Source organism: Asparagus officinalis, chromosome 1 (assembly GCF_001876935.1).
Source record: "Asparagus officinalis chromosome 1, Aspof.V1, whole genome shotgun sequence".
Taxonomy (NCBI): Eukaryota; Viridiplantae; Streptophyta; class Magnoliopsida; order Asparagales; family Asparagaceae; genus Asparagus; species Asparagus officinalis.
This window is the reverse complement of record NC_033794.1, coordinates 124,533,770-124,552,940: the sequence shown is the minus strand read 5'-3', so window position 1 is coordinate 124,552,940 and position 19,171 is coordinate 124,533,770.

The window sequence follows — 19,171 nt, the reverse complement described above, 5'->3', positions numbered from 1 at the left end:
CTTCGTCCTTGAACGAGTACTCTTTCTGGGCCTTTTGATCCGAAGTCTTCTGCTGTCTTCGGGACTGCTGTTTTGACGTTTGATCAACAGCCGCTGCAGGTGGCTTGCCCCTATCACGAGAGGCGAAGTTCGAGTTCGGAGAATTAGCCATCGGTTGGCTCCTCTCGGCCTTCTTCCTTTTGAGGAATCGTTCGGCTTGCTCTCCTCGGACCTTCAAATCCTTCCATGTCTTGAGCGGCTCTACTCCCATAACATCCAAGATGTTAATGGATAAATTGTTATGACAAGTCTGCAAGATGAATTCCTCCGTGATGGGATCCTTGCAGTTCATTACCTGATTGCGGAAGCGTTTGATGAAGGTATCCACCGACTCTCCGTCTTTTTGTTTCTCATCGAAGAGTGTCCTGATCGACACTTCAGCATCATCATCGAAGAAATGAGTGAGGAACATGCTCTCCAGGTCCTCCCAGCTGTTGATGCTTGAGATCGTGCCTAAGTGGGACTTGAAGTAGATTAGATGCTGAGTGGGCGAGCCCTTCCCGTCGAACGGCGTGAAGTTGATCAGGTTGAACTTCGCTGGATACGGGATCGAGTCCCACTCTTTCGGGTAAGGACACTGAATGCCGGTCTTCTTTACCTCTTGAGCAGACATTAAAGCGTTAATTTTTATTTCGAGATCCTTCATCTTTTCGGCCTCATCTATATCCTGTTTTGGACAATTTTCGAGAGGAATAATACGGCCACCCCCAGTATTATCATCATTGGTGGGTCCACCCCCAGCGTCGTTATTTTTAGTGGGGTCACCCCCAGTATTTTTGGGCGGTGCGTCGGCCATGATGATTTCGTCCACTTCCGGATCGCTGTCAACTGCGGCGTTCTGGGTGCGACGGCTGGATTCAACTAGCTGATTTGACAAAGCTCGGATTTGTTGGTCGTGCATTTGTCTCATCTCCTGCATAGCCATTTCCATTTCGATTTTGAATGCTTCTTTCTGCTTGGCTAGAGCATCCTCCATGATTTTGGCTATTTGCTCGGTGTTGATCATGAACACTTCTCGAGCTTGTCCTATACTAGACGTTGTATCGTCGGAGGCGAGTGCAGAATAAGAATCTGAGAGTTCGTCATCGGAATGGATTCCTTCATGGATCCCATGGTAATCGTTATATCCGACGGCTTCTAGCTGAAGCTGAGCTATTCCCGAATTGACTCTGCTTCCTGGAGAGAAATTAGGGTCGGAACCACTTGAAACAATTGGAGATTTTCCCTTGTTGCCCATGTTGATGGTAACTTCTGGGAATTCATCATCTCGAGCAACCGATCCTCTTTGGTGGAAACGCCTTGATTTGGGCTTCGTCGTTCCATCGGAGATTCTCTCGAATATCGAGACCCTCTGCGGAGCGGTCTTGGGGCAGCTACACGTTGATAATACTGCCCTGATAATTTTGATACACGGACAGTGAGAGTCCGCTTCCCGGGTACTTCTCTTTCGAGATTTATTCGTACCCCCAGCCTGATAGTACAACTCATCGACGTTGCGGTCGGAGTAACCTATCGGCTGCTCACATGGATCCTCAGGTATAACGCGTTCGTCTGTCTGACGTGTTTTCCTCTGAGTAAACATTGCCTTGTTGGCATCTACAGGAGTCACACATTTGGAATCACACCCTTGTGAGGGTGAAACCTTAACAAGCTCCTGGTTTTCTGCATGCACGCACCGCCAAGCGGGCCGTTGCAGAAATCCCTTTGTTAGGAGGTCGCGTACGACCCCCAGTCCGGATGTTGGCTCGAAGCTCCTTCAACGATCTCCAGCTTTCCTTAACAAGCGCTTTTCCTCGATTCTCGGGTAGGGCACCGATACGATCCTTCAGAGGAATCCTAAACTTGAGGAAATCCACGCTGCGGTAGGGCTTTACTGGAGGTTCGGGATCTAAAGTTGACGAAGGCCGGAGAGCAACGTCGCCTGCTTTTGCCTTAGGCGCTGTAGGCAATAAAAATTGCCTTTAATCCTTATCAGAGAAGTTCAGAACAAAACTGCTAAAACCTCGCCCGAAATAGCAGAAAAAGGGGAAAACTCTTCCCGGCATCGCGTTTATCGCTTGTCCATTGTAGAGATCTTGAATTAAAGCTGGAACTTGTACTTGTGAAATCAGCTCTTGTCGTCAAGTTGACACTGCATATACCCGTTTAGGGGTAGTCAGGTTATTCTCAAGAATATTTTAACTGATATTCTCCAGAAACTTCCTGTTGAGGATAGGGAAACAGTTTAGACTCTTATACCTATTTGGAGTATTCAGGTTATTCTTAAGAACATTCTGAGTAATATTCTCCAGAAACTTCCTGTTGAGATTAGGGAAACAGTTTAGACTCGTGTACCTATTGGAGTATTCAGGTCTCTTTTTTGTTGGTAGAGATGAACCCAGAATTGGAGAGGAAGAATTTTATATTCTATCTCCTGGTCTCTTGTTTGTTGGTAGAGATAAACCCAGAATTGGAGAGGAAGAATTTTATATTCTATCTCCTGGTCTCTTGTTTGTTGGTAGAGATAAACCCGGAATTGGAGAGGAAGAATTTTATATTCTATCTCCTGGTCTCTTGTTTGTTGGTAGAGATAAACCCGGAATTGGAGAGGAAGAATTTTATATTCTATCTCCTGGTCTCTTGTTTGTTGGTAGAGATAAACCCGGAATTGGAGAGGAAGAATTTTATATTCTATCTCCTGGTCTCTTGTTTGTTGGTAGAGATAAACCCGGAATTGGAGAGGAAGAATTTTATATTCTATCTCCTGGTCTCTTGTTTGTTGGTAGAGATAAACCCGGAATTGGAGAGGAAGAATTTTATATTCTATCTCCTGGTCTCTTGTTTGTTGGTAGAGATAAACCCAGAATTGGAGAGGAAGAATTTTATATTCTATCTCCTGGTCTCTTGTTTGTTGGTAGAGATAAACCCGGAATTGGAGAGGAAGAATTTTATATTCTATCTCCTGGTCTCTTGTTTGTTGGTAGAGATAAACCCGGAATTGGAGAGGAAGAATTTTATATTCTATCTCCTGGTCTCTTGTTTGTTGGTAGAGATAAACCCAGAATTGGAGAGGAAGAATTTTATATTCTATCTCCTGGTCTCTTGTTTGTTGGTAGAGATAAACCCAGAATTGGAGAGGAAGAATTTTATATTCTATCTCCTGGTCTCTTGTTTGTTGGTAGAGATAAACCCAGAATTGGAGAGGAAGAATTTTATATTCTATCTCCTGGTCTCTTGTTTGTTGGTAGAGATAAACCCAGAATTGGAGAGGAAGAATTTTATATTCTATCTCCTGGTCTCTTGTTTGTTGGTAGAGATGAACCCGGAATCGGAGAGGAAGAATTTTATATTCTATCTCCTGGTCTCTTGTTTGTTGGTAGAGATAAACCCAGAATTGGAGAGGAAGAATTTTATATTCTATCTCCGGTTGCGTTTCCTATATAGGACAACGAACCCAAAATCGGAGAGGAAGAATTTTATATTCTATCTCCTGGTCTCTTGTTTGTTGGTAGAGATAAACCCAGAATTGGAGAGGAAGAATTTTATATTCTAGACACCCCTGGGGTGTTTTGACTTTCCCGAGACACCCCGGGTGTCCCAGTTCAGCCTGAGACGCTCCGTTGCGTATGTTTGATTGTTTCCGTCGTAAATCCTTCGTCCGAACTCGGATTTGAGTGATTCCAAGTGCGTTGGAAGCTTGACGAAGAGTTCCATCCGCTCCGATGGTTGGATTATCTGTAGAGTGAACGAGATATGAAGGGCATTGTTCTTTTTGTGAACATCGCAGGGTTCCCGATTGGCCCGTGCCTTCGTTATTCCGAAATTCTATCAGCTCATGTAGTTCGTCGATTCACTTCAATCATTCATCGACGTAAATCGAATTCCTGTGGATCAGATGGTGACGTTCATTGTCATTCCTTAGCACTGAGCTATTCGTGGAGACCTATAGGCAATTTTCGATGCCTACAATAATCTGTTGACTGATACGGATTGATGACTATTGGTTGATCCGATCAGTGAGGGTTTCATGGTGTGAGATTACAAATCATCGAATCTCCTCTTCCATGATCATGTCACAGGGTTTTGTGAGGAAAGATTAACTATCATTAAATCTCATCTCAATAAAAGTAGTAAGAGGATCTTAATTATTTTTACAACAATTAAGAATAGATCATGCACATAATCAGTTTTCATTTAGAATAATCAACTGATATCGGGTTATCCTGAAATATCCTGTACAAGATTCTCTAGGAACTTCCCGTTTTACATAGGTTATCCCGAACGTATTACGGATAATACTTTTTCAAGAACTTCCCATTTATTGGCATCATCAATTTGTTACCATCCTGAGTAACCAGGCGATATGCACCGTTTGAATAGACTGTTTCTATCACGAACGGTCCTTCCCATTTAGGTTCAAACTTTCCTTTCTTTTTGGAAGTGAGAATCATAGGTCTTCGAACAGCGAGGACTAGATCTCCTTCTTTAAAGCTTCGTCGTCGGACCTTTTTATCGAAAGCCCGAGAAATTCTAGCTTGATAAAACTCGATTTGTTGTTGAGCTTCCAAGCGTTTCTCATCCAACATCTCTAATTCCTCGAGACGTTTTTGATGATGTTCTTCCGTCGTCATTCCCGTTACGAGAGCGATACGGAGAGAAGGAATCTGCACTTCCAATGGAAGAACGGCTTCACACCCATACGTTAAAGCATACGGGGTGGCTCCGGTAGGCGTGCGGACGGTCGTACGATAAGCCCAGAGAGCTTTGCCGAGTTTGTCGTCCCAATCTCGTTTATTGGTTTTTACCAATTTTGCCAGAATTTTGATGATAGTCTTGTTAAAAGCTTCGGCCAATCCGTTAGCTGTGGGATTATAAGCAGTCGATGAAACATCCTTAATACCGAATTTACCGCAGAATTTGATAAATGCGTTGCTCACGAATTGAGGACCGTTGTCGTGCACTATTCGTCTTGGCACACCATACCGATATATGATATGGTGTTTGATGAATTTGATAACATCAGTCGTCTTTACTTCTCTAAGTGGAACTGCTTCTGCCCATTTCGAGAAATAATCGGTGATTGCCAAAATGAAACGGTCCCCTTTAACCGAAGGCGGAAAAATAGGACCAACAATGTCCATTCCCCAAGTCTCGAACGGCCACGATGTCGCCGAAGGATGCAGATACTCAGGGGGTATGTGCATATAATTTGCATGCAATTGACACGCTTCACATTGTCGTGCGTAGTCGACTGTGTCTTTTACCATAGTTGGCCAATAATACCCGATTCTCCTAAGTCGATCACAGAGTTTGGGACCGGGCTGATGTGCACCGCATTTCTTTGCTGGATAGACAACGAAGTAAAAGACCATCATAAGCTCGTCGATACAACGTTTGCGATGTGGCATTGTAATAAAATCTTGGCGCTCTTCGCCGAATCGATTCCCTTTCTCTTACATCTTCAGGTAATATACCATGTAAGACATAGTCGATAATAGGAAAGCGTCAATCTCGAACTTCGAGTTCAACTCCAGTTGAGTATACTTCTTTAGCGTTCGAATCGTAGATTGGAATAATAAGCTGGTGAGTCCTCACTGTAATCAATTGCTCTGTTTCGGGAGGTTGAGCCAAGGATACTGACAATGCTGCCAATGCGTCTGCGTATGCGTTTTGGAGACGCGGAACGTACTCGATGAAAAATTCTTCAAACGAGCTTGCCATCTCAATGGCCACCTGGTGGTATGGAATCAGGTCTCGATTTCTGACTTCATACTCTCCTCGTATTTGATTAACTACCAGTTGAGAATCTCCAAAAGCCTCAAGGTATTCGACCCCCAGCTCTTTGGCAAAATTAAGTCCGATTATTAATGCATTGTATTCAGCCACGTTATTAGAGCATGGTTCAGTCAGTGAATATGCTCTAGGCAAGACGTGCTTTTCCGGGGAAACTAAAACGACCCCCACTCCTGAGGAGATTTTAGAACATCCGGGTGCACTTGCCACGTTGGTTGATCGGGAAGCCCCATCGAAGTACAATTGCCACACTTGTTGATGTGAGGTGGTATTAACTTCGTGAGTTTCATCTGGCAGGTCGTCGTACAATTCGACTACATCCTTCGTAGGGTTTTCTGCCAGAAGGTCGCAAATAGCTCGTCCTTTAACAGATTTCTGCTGTTTGAAGTACAAGTCATATTGCGATAAGAGTAAAGCCCATCTGGCCAAACGCCAATTCATGGAAGCCGGTTGGGTCATGAACACTCGGACGGGATTTATGTTAGAAATGACATAAATCGTCTGTCCGACTAAATAATGTCGCATTTTCTGAATCGCGAATACCAAGGCGAGGCATTCCTTCTCAATCATTGGATAACGAGATTCAGCTCCTACCAATGTACGACTCAGATAATACACAGCTTGCTCGTGACCGTTATCATCGTCTTGTGCGAGTAATGCACTTAACGAATAGCTCGTCGCTTTGACATAAATCAGAAACGGTCTGCCCGATTTCGGTGCAACGAGAATAGGTGGATTCGCCAGATATTTTTTAATATCTTCGAATGCCTTTTGGCATGCTTCATCCCAAACGAACGACACGCCTTTCTTCACGAGTTTAGAGAACGGTTGACATTTTCCCGACAGATTTGATATAAACCGACGGATGTATGCCAATCGACCTTGCAACCCTCTGAGTTCTTTAAGATTTCTCGGGGGTTGTAGCTCATGTATTACCTTCACCTTATCAGGATCAATATGAATACCTTTTGTGGTGACGACGAACCCAAGAAATTTACCGCTCGACATTCCAAGGAAGGATTTAGTCGGGTTCATCTTTAACTGATGAGTTCTCATAAGTTCGAACATTGTCTTCAGATCGTTAATGTGGTCGTTTTTATCACGACTCTTAACGACCAGATCATCAACGTAGCATTCGACGGTCTTCCGGAGATGCTCTTGAAATATTTGCCCGCTGGTATGTAGCACCGGCATTCTTCAAGCCGAATGGCATAACAGTATAACAGAAGACACCCAGGGGTGTTCTGAATGCTGTGTGCTTTTCGTCATCCGGGTGCATCTTGATTTGATTGTACCCAGAAAATCCATCCATGAATGACATTCTTTCAAACCCGCATGTATTGTCGATGATGACATCCGTAATCGGTAGAGGAAAATCATCTTTGGGACAGGCCGTATTCAGATCTCTGAAATCAATACAGATCCTGATTTTTCCATTCTTTTTAAGGACTGGAATAATATTGGCCAACCATTCAGGGTGTTGTTCTTCTCTGACAAAACCCGAATCAATTAGCTTCTTGACTTCAGCTTCTATTGCCTCCATAATTTGTGGACGAAACCGTCTTTGTTGTTGTTTGACAGGTTTAACATCCGGTTTAATGTTAAGGCTGTGCATTGCTACATTTGGATCGAGTCCCGGCATATCTTCGCAGTTCCAAGCGAAAACGTCGATATACTCTCTAACGAGGGCGATTAGTTCCTCTTTCTCATCCGGTGGAAGATCACCACTAATAAATATAGGTTTCGGATTACTTTCGTCACCCATATTAACTTGATCTACTTTATCTTCAGTAGGAGGTTCTCTTTGCTCAAATCGATCACCGTATTGGATATTCATGTAATGTGTCCAAGGATCTTTCCAAGTGGGCAACTGATCGTCTTCTTCTGTTGTAGAAGGATCGACTGTTGCCATGTTTGACATGAGACTTTTGAACTTTTCTCCAATGCTTACATCAGAATCCCAATTTGAAGTATCGGATGAATGCCCACTCCTGTCTATTAATTGGTTAAGGATCTGTTGGCCATAATCGTCATCGGATGATGAAGCATAACCCAGACCCCTATTACGACTGTAATAATTATCTGGTTTTCCTTTTGGTACATAGGCAGGACGGGGTGGAACCCTAACACCTTGACCAAAATAGAGGCCTTCACCAAGTGAAAGGTCATAGCCTTGACTCGCCATATAGTCATTCGCTTGAGAACTATACCGGGAGAAGTGTCGCCCGGGTTTTTCTTCATCCGAATTACTGTCTAAGAAATGATCTGGAGTAGGGGATAGTTCCCCTTTTCCAAAGATTATCTCTTTTTCACCCCATACTTTTGCGGGTAAGATTACAGTTGCTCCGCATGAATCTTGGAGGCGTTTCGTCGTCGTACAAGACGAACGAAGCGGCATATGTAGATTAGGGTTGTTATACAGTTCCTGCATTACATTATCAAGACAAGGCAAATACTCTAAATCACCCTTTATTATTTCATCGGCAAGCTGCCAGTTACAACTTTCGTCCGACGATTCATCACCGTCAAGATCGATTACAAGAGGTTCAATGTCATTTAGTACAAGACCTTCACTATAATCGAGCCCGGCTTCGGTATCAGCTTCTTCTCCGCTGTCCGTGCCATGGGCCGATGGTTCAGTTTCGGATTCGGCACCATAAAGAAGGGAGTCAGTAAAGTAATTTTCTAACCCCTTGAATGGTTGCTTATCCGCGACCACCGTCTTGACCTCCTCATTAGTGTCGACATACTTTAAACACTGATGGAGGGTGGAGGGAACTATAAGATTACCGTGGATCCATGGGCGACCCAACAGTAAGTTATAAGAAGATTCCGCATCGATCACATAGCAGGTGACTTCAGACTTTAGATCTCCAAGTTGACACTTCACCCGGATTTTTCCCAACGGTCGTGACCCGCTTGTGTTGAAACCATAGATAACCGTTCCTGTGGAGGCTAATTTGCTGGCGGGAATTCTGAGTTGGTACATCAACCGAAGAGGCATGATGCTAACGGCAGAACCCGGATCGACTTGGATCCGGTTGACCATGCTCGAGCCAATATATCCGGTGAAATATAGAGGCCTATCATGCTTCGAATTCCTAACTTGCATATCTTCTTTTGTGAAAGCGATGCAAGGGAATTTTGTGGCTGCCAGATTGCAATGCTGTACTGATGACTCTGGCTTTTCGGGAGTTGGCTTGATCTGAGTGAGGAATACCTCAGAATCAGCCAAAGCTTCTTGTAAAGCTTCCCTGGTTTCCTTCGAGAGGCGCAGCAACTCGTACAATGTGATTCTTGCTGGGATATTAGCCAGCTGAGCCATAACGTCGAAACGATATGGTGCGTTCGAGCTTTCCGGTTTGTCTCGTCCAATCGGTCGACTAAAACGAGACTGCTTCGGAATTTGAACCTCTCTGTGTTGAGGTTCTTTTTCTAGTTGTAGCATTTGGGTTAGAGGTCTCAGGATATTTATAATGATACTCATTCCCACTTCTTGTAGCGAACACTTCCTGTTCTCCATCAGAAAGTGATAAAGCTGCTATCTCTTTATCGCTCTTCTCGGGAATCGCCGAGGCTCCGTAACAAGATTTCTCTTTTCCCTTTGATTTCTTCTTTGATGTGGATGTTGTCCACTGTTCATCTTCGAGCAAATCCGGATGAACCCAAAGGATTTCGCCGTTGGGGGTTGTGTGAGATACAAGCCCCTTTTGGCGCTGTCCATGAGGATCATCGTTGATGGTTTGCATCTTGACCTTTGATACTGGCTCGGCTTGAAACCAGGACAAAGGAACCGATCCGAAGCTAATAGACACCGTATTTGCACCTACTTTCTTCTCTTTCGGCTTTGGTGTCACGATACCAACATCGATTAAGGTTTGTATTTTGTCTTTTAAGACATAACACGTCTTAGTCGGATGGTGGACCCTCCTGTGATAGGCACAATACTTCGGGTCATTAATCTTCATTGCTTCTTCTTGGTTTGTGACCGGTGGAAGCTTGATCTTGTTGTTCTCTAACAAGTATTTGAAGATGACCGGAACTTCATCATCTTTGAAAGAGTATTCCTTCGGAAATCTAGGCTCAGAAGTCTTGAGCTGCCTAGGGTGCTGCTGATTCTGATTTGGCGCCAGTTGGAAGGATGACTGCTGCGGTTGTTGTTGCGGCGGCTGCTGCGACGTTTGATGTGCATCCACAGCTGTCGTGGACCCTCTTCCTCTGCCTCGAGGATTAAAGTTCTGCTTTTGATTATTAGCTGGTGGCAGACCTCTCTCCAAGTTCTTCCTCTTGAGAAAGCGTTCAGCCTGTTCACCTCTCACTTTCAACTCCTTCCAAGTTTTAGAGGGCACAACCCCCATCACCTCTAACACATCCAATGACAAGTTGTTGTGACATGTCTGTAGGATGAACTCTTCTGTGAGTGGATCTCTGCAGTTCACCGCTTTGTCTCGGAATCGTTTGACAAAGACATCGACCGATTCCCCATCCTTCTGTTTCTCATCTAACAACGTGCCAATTGAGACTTCTGTGTCGTCGTCGAAGAAATTGGTGAGGAATAGTTCTTCCATATCCTCCCAGCTAGTGATACTCCCGGGCTTAAGGCGTCGGTACCAATCGAAGGCAGGCCCGCGAAGGGTTCCTACGAATGACCGGACCATCAGGGCTTCGTTCCCGGATATTGCGCCGAGATGCGACTTGAAATAGATCAAGTGCTGAGTTGGTGAACCCCTGCCATCAAAAGGAGTAAAGTTAATCAAATTAAATTTCTGGGGATAAGGAATCAGGTCCCACTCCCTCGGGTACGGGTATGGAATGCCCGTTTTCTTCACTTCTTGGGCTGTCATCAGAGCGTTGACTTTGCTCTCGAGATCATGCATCTTCTTATCCTCTTCCTCACTTTTCTTCAAGTAGATCTGTGGAGGTTGAGTGGATGACTTGGTCGGACCGCTTCCGGAGTTGTCTTTATCTGGAAGAGGATCGTCAAAGATAGTCTCATCCTCTTCATTACGCCGGCTGGATTCCGCCTTCTGGCTCGACTCCGGTTGGTATTGCTGAACCTGCAAGTCTCGCATCTGCTGCATAGTCAACTCCATTTCGGTTTTGAACTTAGCTCTAATTTCTTCGCGTTGTTTAGCCAACGCTTCCTGCAGTATGTGAGCCAGTTGATCCGGCGTGATTCTAATTTCTTCGCGTTGTTTAGCCAACGCTTCCTGCAGTATGTGAGCCAGTTGATCCGGCGTGATCGCAAATGATTCTCTGACTCGCCCAACACTAGACGTAGTATCGTCCGATGCAATGGCGGAACAAGTATCTGACATTTCTTCATCCGAAGATAGCCCCTCGTGCATTCTCTTGTAATCTCGACGTAGGTTGGCTCTTCTTTGCAATCGCAACATCCTTTGAGAAAGACCCCGCTCAACTCTCCCTCCTGGAGAGAAATCAGGGTCAGGATTGACTGACTTTTGCTTTCCTTTATTGGTCATGTTAATAGTGACCTCAGGGAACCCATCTTGTCGGATTGCAGGTTTCTTCTTATTGAAACGTCTCATTTTGGGTCTTGACGCCTCGTTGGACAACCTTTGAAATACGGAAACTCTTGAATTATTTTTAGAGCATCCGCATTCTGTCAGTACTGCTTTAATGAGTCTCTCGCAAGCACAATGAGACTCGTTTCCTTGAACAATCCTTTTTCTTGAATTGTTTTTCTGATAGTACAGCTCGTCGTTATTATGACTTGAGCAACCTATCTTTTGCCTTTGAACTTTGTTAACATGCACAGGACGACTGGTCGTCGCCTCTGAGCGATCCAAAGTTGAATGTTTGAATCCACCCCCTTGCGGGTGTGGAGTTTTAAGAGGTCCTAAACGAGAGTGAACTGGTATTCTCTCGTTTTGGACTTGTGCAGTTCTGACAGGAGGGTGTTTATGACCCCCTGCATATGAAACCATTAACGGTTTATTTGCTGGACTTGGATTTTCCTTGACTGGAGCTTTGCCTCGATTGTCAACTGAAGGACCGAGGCGATCCGCCATTGTTATCTTAAACTTGGACAAATCTGGGCTAACCCAGGGTTTTACTGCTGATGCAGTAGACGGGCCCGGAACAGATGTTTGTGGTATCTTCGGCATCCAAACTTTACGGTTCTTCGGTGGCCTTTCAGACACCGTCTCCTTCTTGGTTCCTTGGGCTTGTTGACGAAGAGCGCGAGCACGGGCGGCCTTCGCCTGACGCTTTTGTATCCGTTCTTTAAGGGTTGAACGGGCCCTTTTGACGAGGGTCCACTCCTCCGTCGTAAGCTGTGCAGAAATATGATTATCTTGCCATTGAGGCAACTGAATCATTTTCTGTTTCCTCGACTCTAAGTCCGCATAGTAATGGACCCCGTCGTTTTGTTGCATGGCCTTAGCCAATCGTCGAGCACGGTGCTGGCGCTGTCTCTGATGAGCTCTCTTCGTCAGCACCGGCGAGCTATTCATCATCGACTCCTGAATGGGTGTGGAGTCGTTTGGAGCAGAGATGTTGCAGGTAGATTCTTTAGCAACATCCGGTCAAGAACTTTCACCTGCTGTCTTCATTGACACTGCAGACTTGAAAGTTTTCGAAATCTTCCTATATTTGCGAGACGAGGAAGATTTCGCGGATGAGGACGACAAGTACTCCTCAAACTTCACCTGATCGAACTCATATTCGATTTCTTCATTGACGATGATCTTGATCGGTTGCGACACCGCGGCCTCGGCAGCGAGGCCGCTGGCTCCCACTGTGGTCGCCAGTTTGTTTTCAGCAAAAGTTGAATTTGTTGTCGAATTCATAACTTTGTTCGATTACAACAAATTCGAAAGAATAATCTTTTTATAAGACTTTTTCTACACAACAAAGCGAAAATTACAACTTTTGAGAAACAAACACAAAAATCGTCTATCGATCTTTGTTTTCGTGGGACTTTGCCTGTGCCGCTGGGCGAGACAGTGTTTGCTGTCTCGACCCGCGAGACAGTAAATACTATCTCGCAAACAGTAACCGCAGGCAGTTTTCGTTTTAACTGCCTTCCCACGTTTCAAACTCCGTTATTTTGGTAGTTATTCACGTGATTTCTGCCCACGATGTTTGCCACGTCCCTTGGCAGTTAATGGACACGTGTAGGGCAGTTACAAAGGTAGTTTTGACCATTTCAATACTGTCTCGCTGGTGAGACAGCAAATACTGTCTCGCTGGCGAGACAGCAAATACTGTCTCGCTGGTGAGACAGCAAATACTGTCTCGCTGGTGAGACAGCAAATACTGTCTCGCTGGTGAGACAGCAAATACTGTCTCGCTGGTGAGACAGCAAATACTGTCTCGCTGGTGAGACAGCAAATACTGTCTCGCTGGTGAGACAGCAAATACTGTCTCGCTGGTGAGACAGCAAATACTGTCTCGCTGGTGAGACAGCAAATACTGTCTCGCTGGTGAGACAGTTTTTTGACGCCTACAGTCCTCAAAGTTGCTCCAAACGTAACACTTCTACCTTATCGACTCTCATCAATAGAGCGATAAGTCCTCAAAGTTGCTCCAAACGCAACACTTCTACCTTATCGACTCTCGTCAATAGAGCGATAAGCCCTCAAAGTTGCTCCAAATGCAACACTTCTAACTTATCGACTCTCGTCAATAGAGCGATAAGTCCTCAAAGTTGCTCCAAACGCAACGCTTCTACCTTATCGACTCTCAAAGAGCAATAAGTCCTCAAAGTTGCTCCAAAAGCAACACTTCTATCTTATCGACTCTCGTCAATAGAGCGATAAGTCCTCAAAGTTGCTCCAAATGCAACACTTCTAACTTATCGACTCTCGTCAATAGAGCGATAAGTCCTCAAAGTTGCTCCAAACGCAACACTTCTACCTTATCGACTCTCGTCAATAGAGCGATAAGTCCTCAAAGTTGCTCCAAATACAACACTTCTAACTTATCGACTCTCGTCAATAGAGCGATAAGTCCTCAAAGTTGCTCCAAATACAACACTTCTAACTTATTGACTCTCGTCAATAGAGCGATAAGTCCTCAAAGTTACTCCAAACGCAACACTTCTACCTTATCGACTCTCAAAGAGCGATAAGTCCTCAAAGTTGCTCCAAACGCAACACTTCTACCTTATCGACTCTCGTCAATAGAGCGATAAGTCCTCAAAGTTGCTCCAAACGCTTGTTGTCGCAATATTAAATTGGTATTTCATTGTTCCATGTCAAAACATGATATATGAAAAAGAAACAATAAAAAGCCAAACGGCAACACTACCTTTATTTAAAGGAAAACAAGGTGACCTAAGATAAGTGTTGTTCCTACCAAAAGAACGATACGAAAACAGGCTCATCAATTCATCAGATCAAATGAAGTTAGCTGAGACTTAATGTCAGAAAGTTTTTCTTCATGGTCGGCCCGAACCAGCATCTCGGCCCGTTTCCGAAGCTCGTCCTCACTAGACAGCATGGCAGCTACCTCCTTCTTAGCCTCTTCCAGAGCACCAGCCTTGGCACGGTAATTCACCAGGGAAGTAGCACTTTTAAAGTCAAATGCAACGCAACACTCTTACCTAATCGCCTCTAAAAGAGCGATAAGTCCTCAAAGTTGCTCCAACGCAACACTTCTACCTTATCGACTCTCGTCAATAGAGCGATAAGTCCTCAAAGTTGCTCCAAATGCAACACTTCTAACTTATCGACTCTCGTCAATAGAGCGATAGGTCCCCAAAGTTGCATCAATCGCAACACTTTTCACTTGTCGACTCTTAACAATAGAGCGACGGAACCACAAAGCGTGCCACGTTAATATTGCATTCCTGGCACTTACAGGATTCTTCTAGTATTTAAGGCAAAAGCATAATACAAGAGGAATAAATAGTTGTTGTCGCAATATCAAACTGGTATTTCATTGTTCCATGTCAAAACACGATATGAAAAAGAAACAATGAAAAGCCAAACGGCAGCACTACCTTTATTCAAAGGAAAACAAGGTGACCTAAGATAAGTGTTGTTCCTACCAAAATAACGATACAAAAGCAAGTTCATCAATTCATCAGATTAAATGAAGCTAGCTGAGTCTTAATGTCAGAAAGTTTTTCTTCATGGTCAGCCCGAACCAGCGTCTCGGCCCGTTTCCGAAGCTCGTCCGCGCTAGACAGCATAGCAGCCACCTCCTTCTTAGCCTCCTCCAGGGCATTAACTTTTGCACGGTAATTTACCAGAGAAGTAGCACTTTTGACGTTGAGTTCAGTGACGATGACTTCTTCTCGTTGGAATTGAGCTTTCATTCTAGTCAACTCTGCTTCAGCGACAATGATCTTCTCTCGTAAATTCTCTAAAGAAGTGTTGGAGAGTGCTAGCTCAGCCTGTTTTTGAGCATGCAGCTGCTGCAGATGTTCCACCTCGACCTCTTGTTCCGCTATATGACGTCGAGCGACTTCATACTTATTGACTTCCTCGGCCCTGATATCCTCGAATGTGGATGCAATCTGTGCCTGGATATCAGCACGACCCAAAGCCTCCAAGAACCTTAGTTGTGCCTCTAGGCGCGAGATGGCTTCTGAGCAACGCTGAACAGTATCGGTATCACCCACGAACTTGAGGTTGTTTAAACTATTTGTGAGCATAGGTTTGAAGGTTTCAAAAGTATCTCGGCCAGCCAATACAACCTCAATCACTTTCTTAGTGAGACTGCCTAAATAGTCAAGCGGAATCTTGAGAAAATCTGGCACGTCCGTGGGACTCGAAACAGCTATCGGAGACGGCACAGAAACTTCCGTAGATACAGAGCCGAGTAGAAGACCAGCAGGTGATTTTGGTGTAGTGGCTTGAGAAGGAATGCCAATATCCAGTTGAGATGGACTTGATTGCAGAACCATCAGTTCCCCCATGATAGATGACCTTGGCACGTCTACAACTTCCGTAGAGGCTAAAGAAATTGTCAATAAAGTCGTCGGTGGAAGAGCCGTCGTCGAGGTCTCCAAGCGAGGTGGCTCTGACACTTGAGCAGGCGCTAGCATAAGCTGTTGTGTCGAAGGAGGGGTGACAGTACTCACCTCATGAATCATAGGATCTGTATGAGGAAATTGTTTAAATACAGATCAAGATTAGTCACAAGTCGAAACAAATGACACTTACCATTAAGAGGTAGAGGAATGTAGGCTGACGCTTTGTTGGAAAAAAATGGTGGTGGAATATCCCAGTCATCGAGATCATCACTGTCATCACCCAGGTTGTCATTGCTCCCGTCATTCCCACTTTGGTCGCCTTCATCACCTGTGGCATCTGCACCTTCACTGTGATCCATAGGTTCCTCTTCGCCTACAGGGGGAAATGCTGGCGCATCTTCGGCGACAGTAGGCTTTGCTATGATTCCAGTAGTAGGGCTAGGCTGTGAGTCACCTACAATTGGCAATAACACAGAAGTAGAAGGAGATTTATCCGTTGCTAAGCCTTGCTGGACAGCCTCTAGAGGTTCTTGGGCAGGAACTATGTCTTCTTCAACATGAGAGGTAGTGGAGGCAGTATCATGAAGCGTGTCTTCGGGAACAAACTCTGCGCCTCCTGCAAAAGATTCATCTCCACGCTCCTCTTCATGCAATGAATGAGCAGAAGAATCATGGCCTCCTAGAGCAGGACCAACTGTGGGGAGACCAGGCTGAGGCGAGAGTTCCATGGCAGTCGATTCTTGTTCTTCTTCTTCGGTACGCCACGCTTTCTGAGCGTCCGACATAAGTTTGGAAGCAGGGGGTTCGAGCGTTAACTTTCGACGAGCTCTTTTGTCATACTTGGCTTCTTCGACCGGCCCTATCGCCCTTTTTCCAGTGGCACTCTGACTCTGAGTCTGAACTCTTGAAGTTTCCACCTCGTGAGTATCCGGCATCCTGATCTCTTCCGGAGCTCGCTCTGGTGATTGCTGCCGTTCATCCTCTGGAATTAACTTCTCATACGATAAATATTTCTTAGCACCACGGGCGCAGAATCTTTTGGCACTCTTTTTCGAAGCATACCACTTGCGGATGGCCTTCAAACAAGAAGTATTCATATTGTAGGCTGAAACCTGAGAAGCGGCCTGGTACCAGGTACAGAAGCTCAGAGAGGTACGAGCATTGGGCGTCTTATGTGGCAGTCGGAATTTTGCTCCGGTACAACCAGCCACTGAGTAGTACCAAGCTCTTGCTCCTTCATACACATTACCTGTGTACGCAAGAGTAGGGTTTGGGTTCCCAACATAGAGCTGATCATAGCCAAATTGCCGAGAAAAGCGATAAGACTGATATGGTTCAATAAAGCATTTCCTCCCTTGTCGAAAAATAAGATAGCCCGGACGAATGTGTATGAGCCACCAAAAGGCACCCCTGCTAAGCATGGTGAAAGAATTCGGTCCCGGAGAGTCCTGATGAAGTTCTCCATACGCGCCGCCCTCGAAAGCAGGAAACTTGCAAGCAATCTCGTAATTATAATCCCGTCTTAAAATTTCACGGAATTTAACTTGGTACCAACCAGCCTATTCAGAGGTTTCTAATTGTTGAACAAGAGGAGTCGAGGTGCCACTTAACTCAGGAGTCGTCATTATCAGAGGGCAGTGCAGCACAAACCAAGATACCAAATAAATGTACGGCATCGGCACCCGAGGGGTTGGGGTCTGAATGATAGTCTTCCCATCGGAATCCACTTCCTTGACAGCAATAAACTCGGAAGATAGTTCCCGCAAGCCACTTTGTAAGCAGCATACCATGGCTGAAAGAAGATTCAAGGGCCGTCCATAGGCCAATAGAACAGCAGGGTATAAGACCTCTATTGTAATAGCGTCCACCGGTCTTGTGGGTACCACGCAACGCTTCAACCAAAGAGTCAGAAAACCAGCAAACAAAGCCATGTCAGAGATAGGGACTTCTGCCTGATAGTGGAAGCTTTCGAACGTGGTGAACGCTGGGAAGACATCCTCCTCGGCCTCGCAAGTATATTGAGAGGTTGCATCATTGATGCGTTCCGTGATCTCCTCGAGAATGCTGGCCGCTAAGCGAGTCACATCCGCTTCTTTGTCCCATAGATTGCGGAAAAGATACTCCGACCACTGTCCTTGTTTTACACCGCTTGCTCTTTTCCCAGTAATTTGAGCACATATCTGGAAATGGCACATCAATTCCCAGTAAGTGTTGTAGATTTCGGGAGCACCATTTTTCAAGATCTCCAACTCCCTACTTCCGGGAACAAATTCCTCATAAGGCAGTTCTCCAAAGGACAATCCAGAAATTTTAAACATTTCGTGGAGAGCGAAGCCCAGTTCACCAACTGGGGTGAAAAAGGTGTCGGTGTGAGGGTTGTAGAATTCCAGCATAGCAAAGAGTCCACTGTAATTCGGAGAAATGCCATATCGAGTGGCCATTATTGGAACTCTCAAATCTGAAATCCTCAAAGGTTCTTCCAGTTCCTCCAAAACGAAATTTATCATACAGGCCCACCAGTCCGCATCACTAGAGTGAACCCAAGTAGGGGCCCTGAAATCCCGAGCAGGGAACTCTCCTTTAACAGAAATAAATTTTCTAATGAACACCTCCGCCAATTTAGCAGGCTCTCCGACAAGATGCTCTTTTTGGAATAAACCTGGCTTTTAGCAGGCTCTCCGACAAGATGCTCTTTTTGGAATAAACCTGGCTTCAAAGCCATAAAATTATTGAAACCGGCCGGATGTGTGCCTCGATGAGTGATGTGCCCTGTGGCGACACCTCCTTGGTCCTGAACGAGTTCCCAATTCATCGACCGCGGGATAGAAGCGCACTGATAATAAGAGATCGGCCACATCCGCTCCAAATTGGGAAGGAAAAGACGACGGTTATTGACGACCTTCAGTGATACTCGCTTGGGGTCCATTTTTACAGAATCCCCGAATAGGAAGGATGGCTTCTTTAAAATCTCACGCTCCGCAGTTTCAAATTTAGCATCCGTAACCAAGGATCTAAGAGTCTCGGGGAAGGCTTGGGTGATGAGCTTCGACCGTTCTTTGTGGGTATTCTGAAATACTGGATACTCGAAGGCAAAGCTGAAGACCGTATTTTTCTCCGCACCTCCCGCATGACCGAAGTAGTGGTTGAAAGAAAGAGGCTCGTTAGAGTAGCGTACTGCAAATAAAAAAATTAGTCAGAAGAAGTCTAACTCAAGAATGCAAGGTTCATACCTGCCTCCAGATCATTAAATGCAGAGCCTCAACCCGCATCTAAATTTTTGAACGCAAAGTTTAGACCTGCGTTCGGATTCTTGAACGCAGGGTCTTAACCCACATCTAAAAATTTTGAAAGTAAGGTTCAGACCTGCGTTCGGAGTCTTGAACGCAGGGTCTCAACCTATACCCAAGATTTTGA